The sequence below is a fragment of the Schistocerca cancellata genome, chromosome 3 (assembly GCF_023864275.1).
Source record: "Schistocerca cancellata isolate TAMUIC-IGC-003103 chromosome 3, iqSchCanc2.1, whole genome shotgun sequence".
NCBI lineage: Eukaryota > Metazoa > Arthropoda > Insecta > Orthoptera > Acrididae > Schistocerca > Schistocerca cancellata.
In genome coordinates, this window is record NC_064628.1 from 808,781,173 (window position 1) to 808,791,419 (window position 10,247).

Consider the following 10,247-nt stretch of genomic DNA (forward strand, 5'->3'; position numbering starts at 1 on the left):
TTTTCAGGTCGTCATGCAGGATTGTGTGCACAGAACCCACAGAAATGCCAACTCTGGAGGCGATCTGTTCAACAGTCATTCGGCGATCCCCCAAAACAATTCTCTCCACTTTCTCGACCATTCGTCAGACCGGCTTGTGCGAGCCCGAGGTTGTTTTGGTTTGTTGTCACATGATGTTCTGCCTTCATTAAACTGTCGCACCCACGAACGCACTTTCGACACATCCGTAACTCCATCACCACATGTCTCCTTCAACTGTCGATTAATTTCAATTGGTTTCACACCACGCAAATTCAGAAAACGAATGATTGCACGCTGTTCAAGTAAGGAAAACGTCGCCATTTTAAGTATTTAAAACAGTTCTCATTCTCGCCGCTGGCGGTAAAATTCCATCTGCCGTACGGTGCTGCCATCTCTGGGACGTATTGACAATGAACGCGGCCTCATTTTAAAACAATGCGCATGTTTCTATCTCTTTCCAGTCCGGAGAAAAAGAATCAGAGGCCTTAGAACTTAAATACACCTCGTATCAGAGCAACTCCGCTCCAGTGGTTGTCATTACTGAGAAATATCGCATCTCCCCAAAGTAGATGACTAGCAGCACTCAAATCACAGTTGGAAAAGTGTAATATCAACCCACCTGTTCCCATTCATGTCAATGTAGATTTCTTTAAACGTCAACAACTGGGACTGAAGTCAAGACATCCACCTATAGTACGATCACTGGACATCAGTTTGGCAAGATCAGAATGTTACAAACTCCAACCTGACGACAGATCCAACAGCAGGATTTTCTCTTTCCAGAAGACAGTGGTGCAACATCAATAGAATTCGTACAAACCATGGTATCTGCAATACAAGCGTGACTCAGTGAGGAGCTCAGAATAGCCCCGATGTGACTGACGTGGAACTGAACAGTAAATAATCGCCCACCTGGCCCTGTTTTGCACCGATACATCCTTCAAGGGGGTGCTACAATACATCCACGACCTGCAATGGCTGCCCCACAGTGACTTGCGTTGGGCGTTCGCGATAAAAAAAATGCAGTCGACAAAACAAACGTCTCTTCCTTTAGTTTTCAATAGTCGTTGCAATTTTTAAAATATTTGTCGCGATGTATGAAAGGTCATTGGTACATATACTGTCGGATAAAATAAGTACCCTTGGAAAGACGACATCGATTTAGATCTGATGATGGCTCTGAGCACTATGGGACTTAACTTCTAAGGTCATCAGTCCCCTAGAACTTAGAACTACTTAAACCTAACTAACCTAAGGACATCACACACATCCATGCCCGAGGCCCCATTCGAACCTGCGACCGTAGCGGTCACGCGGTTCCAGATTGAAGCGCCTAGAACCGCACGGCCACATCGGCCGGCTTGATGATGGCGTACGCCACCTGGGGGATAGCAGATGTACTCATACTGGTTTCAAAACAGATAGCATAGCGGCGTAGCTACCAGAGCGCCTTCTTTGTCTACTTTTCGATAGGAAATGCACACAGCCAGGAAGCTCAGTGTGGTGCATACGTGTGAAGCAGTCAGGCAACCATACCACGAGGATACACTCGTGCTTCCTACAGCCATCTGAGCGAATCAAATCGTGGCCTACCGAGTGGCGGGATAGTCCTTTCAGAGAACTGCCACACAAGTTGCACGTGCTGCGATACTGGTATCAGTGAGCAAAAGAACATTTTCACATCCGTGAAGTCCCGGACGTCCACGGAGTCCAGACGTGTGCCAGGATCGTCGTATTCTAAGGGCAGCTACCACAGCACAGATAAAAGGGCCCGTGATCCCAGACGTGTCAACACGAACTGTTGCGAACCGGTATTACCAATGGGACTATGGGCACGCTCTAGCCTGTCATCCACTCACGCCACACCATCGACGTGCACAGCTCCTTTCAGATTACGCTGATACAATAGCTCCCTACTTAGCAATCATATACAACCGCTCGCTCACCGATAGATCTGTACCTACAGATTGGAAAATGTTTAAGAAGGGTAGTAGGAGTAATCCATCGACCTACAGACCTATATCATTGACGTTGGTTAACAGTAGGGTTTTGGAGCATATACTGTATTCAAACATTATGAATCACCTCGAAGGGAACGATCTATTGATACCTAATCAGCATGGTTTCAGAAAACATCGTTCTTGTGCAACGCAGCTAGCTCTTTATTCGCACGAAGTAACGGCCGCTATCGACAGGGGATCTCACGTTGATTCCGTATTTCTAGATTTCCGGAAAGCTTTTGACACCGTTCCTCACAAGCGACTTCTAATCAAGCTGCGGGCCTATGGGGTATCGTCTCAGTTGTGCGACTGGATTCGTGATTTCCTGTCAGGAAGGTCGCAGTTCGTAGTAATAGACGGCAAATCATCGGGTAAAACTGAAGTGATATCAGGTGTTCCCAGGGAAGCATCCTGGGACCTCTGCTGTTCCTGATCTATATAAATGACCTGGGTGACAATCTGAGCAGTTCTCTTAGATTGTTCGCAGATGGTGCTGTAATTTACCGTCTAATAAGGTCATCCGAAGACCAGTATCAGTTGCAAAGCGATTTAGAAAAGATTGCTGTATGGTGTGGCAGGTGGCAGTTGACGCTAAATAACGAAAAGTGTGAGGTGATCCATATGAGTTCCAAAAGAAATCCGTTGGAATTCGATTACTCGATAAATAGTACAATTCTCAAGACTGTCCATTCAACTAAGTACCTGGGTGTTAAAATTACGAACAACTTCAGTTGGAAAGACCACATAGATAATATTGTGGGGAAGGCGAGCCAAAGGTTGCGTTTCATTGGCAGGACACTTAGAAGATGCAACAAGTCCACTAAAGAGACAGCTTACACTACACTCGTTCGTCCTCTGTTAGAATATTGCTGCGTGGTGTGGGATCCTTAGCAGGTGGGATTGACGGAGGACATCGAAAGGGTGCAAAAAACGGCAGCTCGTTTTGTATTATTACGTAATAGGGGGGAGAGTGTGGCAGATATGATACGCGAATTGGGATGGAAGTCATTAAAGCAAAGACGTTTTTCGTCGCGGCGAGATCTATTTACGAAATTTCAGTCACCAACTTTTTCTTCCGAATGCGAAAATATTTTGTTGAGCCCAACCTACATAGGTAGGAATGATCATCAAAATAAAATAAGAGAAATCAGAGCTCGAACAGAAAGGTTTAGGTGTTCGTTTTTCCCGCGCGCTGTTCGGGAGTGGAATGGTAGAGAGATAGTATGATTGTGGTTCGATGAACCCTCTGCCAAGCACTTAAATGTGAATTGCAGAGTAGTCATGTAGATGTAGATGTAGATGAAACATGGAATGGCGCAACCTGCTCTGCCATAGGTCAAGCGGGAAATCCGGGTTCGAGTCCCAATCCAGCACAAATTTTCATTGTCGCCATTCCATTCTACAGACAAATAAGCATCAAACGTAAAAACTACAAAGAACGAAACTCGTCTAGCTTGAAGGGAGAAACTAGATGGCGCTATGGCTGGCCCGCTAGATGGCGCTGCCATTGGTCAAACGGATATCAATTGCGTTTTTTAAAAATAGGAACCCCCATTTTTATTACATATTCGTGTAGTACGTAAAGAAATACGAATGTTTTAGTTGGACCACTTTTTTGGCTTTGTGATAGATGGCGTTGTAATAGTCACAAACGTATAAGTACGTGGTATCACATAACATTCCGCCAGTGCGGACGGTATTTGCTTCGTGATACATTACCCGTCTTAAAATGGACCGTTTACCAGTTGCGTAAAAGGTCGATATCGTGTTGATGTATGGCTGTTGTGATCAAAATGCCCAACGGGCATGTGCTATGTATGTGCTCGGTATCCTGGGCGACATCATCCAAGTGTCCGGACCGTTCGCCGGATAGTTACGTTATTTAAGGAAACAGAAAGTGTTCAGCCACATGTGCAACGTCAACCACGACACGCAACAAATGATGATGCCCAAGTAGGTGTTTTAGCTGCTGTCGCGGCTAATCCGCACATCAGTAGCAGAAAAATTGCGCGAGAATCGGAAATCTTAAAAACGTCGGTGTTGAGAATGCTACATCAACATCGATTGCACCCGTACCACATTTCTATTCACCAGGAATTGCATGGCGACGACTTTGAACGTAGTGTTCATTTCTGCCACTGGGCATAAGAGAGATTACGGGACGATGACAGATTTTTTGCGCGCGTTCTATTTAGCGAAGAAGCGTCATTCACCAACAGCGGTAACGTAAACCGGCATAATTTGCACTATTGGGCAACGGAAAATCCTCGATGGCTGCGACAAGTGGAACATCAGCGACCTTGGCGAGTTAATGTATGGTGCGGCAATGTGGGAGGAAGGATAATTTCTTCCCATTTTATCGATGGCAATCTAAATGGTGCAATGTATGCAGCTGATTTCCTACTTAATATTCTACCGATGTTACTACAAGATGTTTCACTGCATGACAGAATGACGATGTACTTCCAACATGATGCATGCCCGGCACATAGCTAACGTGCGGTTGAAGCGGTATTGAATAGCATATTTCATGACAGGTGGATTGTCGTCGAAACACCATACCAGGACCCGCACGTTCACCGGATCTGACGTACCCGGATTTCTTTCTGTGGGGGAAGTTGAAGGATATTTGCTATCGTGATCCACCGACAACGCCTGACAATATGCGTCAGCGCATTGTCAATGCATGTGCGAATATTACGGAAGGAGAACTACTCGCTGTTGAAAGGAATGTCGTTACACGTATTGCCAAAAGCACTAAGGTTGACGGACATCACTTTGAGCATTTATTGCATTAATGTGATATTTACAGGTAATCACGCTGTAACAGCATGCGTTCTCAGAAATGATAAGTTCACAAAGGTACATGTATCACATTGGAACAATCGAAATAAAATGTTCAAACGTACCTACGTTCTGTACTTTAATTTAAACAACCTACCTGTTACCAACTGTTCGTCTAAAATTGTGAGCCATATGTTTATGACTATTACAGCGCCATCTATCTCAAAGCAAAATAAGTTGTCCAACTAAAACATTCATATTTCTTTACGTACTACACGAATATGTAATAAAAGATGGGGTTTCCTATTTAAGAAAAACGCAGTTGATATCCGTTTAACCTATGGCAGCGCCATCTAGCGGGCCAACCATAGCACCGTAAGCTAGATAAGTTTCGTTCTTTGTAGTTTTTTCGTTTGACGTTGAGCTATTTGGCCCAGTCCGATCAATGGACCACACTGTATATACATTGAGGTGACAAGTAATGGAATAATATACACATACACAGATGGCGGCAGTACGCTTACATGAGGTAGAAAAGGACAGTGCATCGGTGGAGCTCTCATTTGTACTACGGTGGTTCATGTGAAAAGATTTCCTAAATGAATATAGCCGCACGACGGGAATTAACAGACCTTCAACGCGGAATGGTAGTTGGAGCTAGACGCATGGGACATTCCATTTCATAAATCGTTAGGGAATTCAATAATCCAAGATCCACAGTGTCAAGAGTATGCCGAGAATACCACCTTTCACCATCGACAACGCGGTGGCCAACAGCCTTCACTTAACAACCGAGGGCAGCGGCGTTTGCGTAAAGTTGTCAGTGTTAACAGACAAGCAACAATACGTGAAAGAACCGCAGAAATCAACGTGGGACGTACTAAGAACGTATCTGTCAGGACAGTGCGGCGATATTTGGCGTTAATGATCTATGGCAGCGGACGACCGACGCGAGTGTCGTTGCTAAGAGCACGACATCGCCTACAGCACCTCTCCTGGTCCCGTGACCATATCGGTCTTCCTTTGGAAGCTGTGTGGTTCTTTAATGGATACAGTAGCGAGGATTAGATGCTGTTTATGAACAGAGAATTCAGTTATTAATTTATGCTACATCTAATATCAAACAATATAATACGTGTGCAGCCGGCCGGTGTGGCCGAGCGGTTCTAGGCGCTTCAGTCTGGAACTGCGCGACTGCTACGGTCGCAGGTTCGAATCCTGCCTCGGGCATGGATGTGTGTGATGTCCTTAGGTTAGTTAGGTTTAAGTAGTTCTAAGTTCTAGGGGACTGATGACCCCAGACGTTAAGTCCCATAGTGCTCAGAGCCATTTGAACCAATACGAGTAAATAACTTTGTTGCTGAAGTAACAGTGTCAGTTCCTAACAGTGGATTTGAATGTAGAAACATATACAGATGGTGGTGTGGTGGTGGTGGTTAGTGTTTAACGTCCCGTCGACAACGAGGTCATTAGAGACGGAGCGCAAGCTCGGGTTAGGGAAGGATGGGGAAGGAAATCGGCCGTGCCCTTTCAATGGAACCATCCCAGCATTTGCCTGAAACGATTTAGGGAAATCACGGAAAACCTAAATCAGGATGGCTGGAGACGGGATTGAATCGTCGTCCTCCCGAATGCGAGTCCAGTGAGCTAGCCACTGCGCCACCTCGCTCGGTATATATACAGATGGAAATTCGTCACTCTACAATACAATGTCTGTTCAGAAGATGTCGTGTCCTGGCCACTATGAAACTCTGTAAATGATATTCAACTGGTAAACACACAAAACGGGCTCAATGCATGAATATTGGAACTAACGCGGCGGCGTAACTGGCGGCGCGCGTATTTAAAAGTGCGGCCGATACCACAGGTTGGGCCTTAGACGACTGGAAAGATGTGGCCAAGTCAGACGAGTCCCTATTTCAGTTGTTAAGAGCTGGTGGGAGGGTTCGAGCGTGGCGCAGACCCCACGAAGTCATGGACCTAAATTGCCAACGAGGCACTGTGGAAGCTGGTGGTGTCTCCATAATGTATGAGCTATGTTTATATGTTATGGACTGGGTCCTCTGGCCCAAGTTACCGATCAGTGACTGTAAATGCTTATGTTCGGCTACTTGGAGACCTTTTGCAGCCATTCATGTACTTCATGTTCCCAAACAACGATGTCGTGTCACCCGGCTACACTTGTTCACGATTGGTGTTAAGAACATTCTGGCAGCTCGAGCGAATGATTTGGCCACCTAGATCGCCCGACGTGAATCCCATCGAACATTTATGGGACGTAATGGAGGGGTCAGTTGGTGTACAAAATGATGCACCGGCAACACTTTCGCAGTTGTAGACGGCTGTAGAGGCATTTATAGAGGCTCCATAGCTCAGGGGACTTGCAACGACTTGTTAACTCCATACCTCGACGAGCTACAGCACTACGCCGGGCAAAAGAAGGTCTGACGCAATGTTAAGAGGTATCCCATGACTCTGTGAAGTGAATGCACATCCATGTGTACCATTTTACCAAATGAACTTCGCGAAGGGAACTCCTTGCAAATGACGTTTAGAGTTGGACACCTCGCAAAAGGCCGTTGTCCACAGCGGCATATAAAGCTAATCATTTTCAACGGGCCAAAAAACACAGAAACTGGGTAGCAACGGACTCGAGGCATATAGTGTGATTCGATTAATCGCAATTTTTCCTCTTTTCAAATGACTCGTGGAGGATGTATTTCTGACCGGAAGAGGTTCTTTGTTGTTTAGAATCTGTTTACGTAGTATTGCTTGGGCACACTCATTCAGATTACCGTGAATACAAACCAAAATGAATACTTCAACAATTTCGGGAACCAGGTGTTGCTCTTTTTCTACATCTTCATCATGGGTATGCTGTGCACACCCATGCCTTCCAACACTACAGCGATCACGTTCACAAGGGTGCACGCATATGTTCCTGATTTGACGAACATTCAAGCACCTTATAGCACCTAGTCTTGTCCGCAAATTATCCGATGTTAATCCCATACGAAATGGATAGGACTACCTTTAACAGCATGTTTTTTTCTTGGTGTCAGAAGCATGGGAAGTATTATATTAATCATAGTTATGTATAGATAGATTACAAAAAAATAAATTATCATGAAAAAAGGTACTGACCTAATCTACAATCAGATAACATTCTCCAAAACTGCTTGGTAAGCAATGAATCTTGTTGTGAGCATGAAAATGGACACAGAGGGCATTGACACATATCACTTGTTTGTTCTTCACCACATTCACACTTGCTGTCCTCTGATGTGAAGTCCCATAATTTATGCAGTGACTTAGTCCTGCCAACAACAGTTCTTATTCGCTTAAGGGTCGTCCAAACATCCTAGTCCTCGTTGTAACCAGATCTAAGATGTTCATGTGGCTCCATCCACTTTTGGTGCTTAGATTCCCACAATGAAAGTCTTGCCTTATCTGGAGGTTCTTCCAAACGCTTTGATGTGTGAAGCAAACTTTTTCTTGGTTTCAGCCTTGGTTGAGAGTGTTGATGACCAAAAACTGGGTAAACTCCAAAGTCCTCAACTTTCAATCGTTCTTGATCAGCAGCGACTACTCGGCGAACACTTGGAGTTGCATTGCCAACAGGACAGCATATCTTTTCAGCAAAGAGTGGTTTTTAGGCATCTGGTGATTCAGGCAGGGTCCACAGTCTTGTCATGGGTTGACCTACACGACACAGGCAATACGTATTCTGCATCTGAGAACCACAAAGTCAATGCTGTGGCTATAAGAAATTGTGGTTTTGCTTCCCATTTTGTACCTCTTAGCTTCCTCAAGATGTCATTTGTGGCACCGACTTTACGCTTGAATGTTGGAGCCGTACGTTCTGAATGTGAGGGAGCAATCCTGTGTTACCCCTAGGCACTTTGGCGTGAAAGAACGTTCCTAGAGAATTCCGTTCCAGGAGACATGTAACTCTCTTGAAGCCTCTTTATACCTGAGGTGGAAAGCACGAAGTTGGGATTTTGATGGGTTTGGCCCTAGGCGGTTAGCCTTGTAATTTGTGCCAAGTTCCTTCGGAGCGTTATGAAGGGTGAGATCGGCCTCTTCGAAGGTTGCGCACTAACAAGCTAGTGCAAGGTCGTTTGCATAGATAAATCTTCTGGTGTTGATGCGAAATGGTTGATTACTAGTGCAAATATTGAACATTAATGGAGCCAGCATACTTCCTTCGAGCAATCGATTTTCTGTAGTCTTCATTGACTTTGTTGAACTTGAAAGTCAACAAAAGATCAGCGATTCTGTAGCAAGGTTGACATCAGTCTGGTGAGTTTGGAATCCTTCGTGAGTGCAAATATCTTTTGTAACAGGTAAAATGAAGCATTCAACCTACTGGCTCTCTGGTTGATCTATGGGATCTTATAATCAATAAGTGACATTATCTGGATATAACATATCTGAAGAAATTTGTTTACTCTCTTCCTCCCTGAATTAACACCATCATCAAATTTCGAAAAGACTTTCTTTAGCCGGAATAGGACATCGAAATAATTCTATGGAGAACGTTGAATTTTGCACCGTATCTGGGCTTGAAACCGGATCTCTCACTTAACTGGAGCAGTTGCCTTAACCGCCTCGGCCATCCGGACACGTTTCCTGTCCCACCCAAATTCTCAACTTGTCACACACTTGTAGTGTCCACTGTCCATTCCCCTGCTTGCTCGTAGTGAGTCCTGTATTCCCGCACGAGGCTGGGACACTGTTGTGCATCCACACTGAAGTTATCAAGGCACTCATGCCTGCAGGTATACTATGTATAAATGTGTGTGACTGTTCCGTCCGATATGTTCGACAGAACTGACACCACACATGTATGCGTACATGTTACATCATAATACTTGCTTGGGTCTTAGTGGCGCGGGTTGAGGGGGGGGGGGGGGGGGGCAAATCGGGGTATCTGTGTGGGACGGCAATTTTAGGGGTGACAAATTCATATTCTTCAAGAAAAGAAACCTTATTTCACAAAGCGCCTAGCTACCAGCGCACATTGGTCCGTCGATTATTCATAAGATTTTGAAACGCATCCCAGTTGGTTTTGAATATTTTTAAACACATTCTAAGCTGATTTCTGGACGAATCATAAGTTGATTTTTGAATGCGTGTGTTACAATTGCTGCGATATTAGAAAGGGCTATTTCATTTTATTTAGCAGACAGTAACAAACTATACGCATTCAATACGTATTATACAACGACATTTTGATGTTTCAAGTAGCAAAGCGTTTTACGAACTTTGATGAGGTAATAGATTCTTTCGCAGAAAGGAAAGCACGCCGCTTAAAGCTGTAATAAGATTAGAGAGAAAAAAAAATGCTGGGACCTAAGGATCAAAGAAATGTGTAATGTCTTGCTTGGGATTGGCTTTACTGGTTTTATGTTTCCTATACTTAATTTTATGGTACATAAA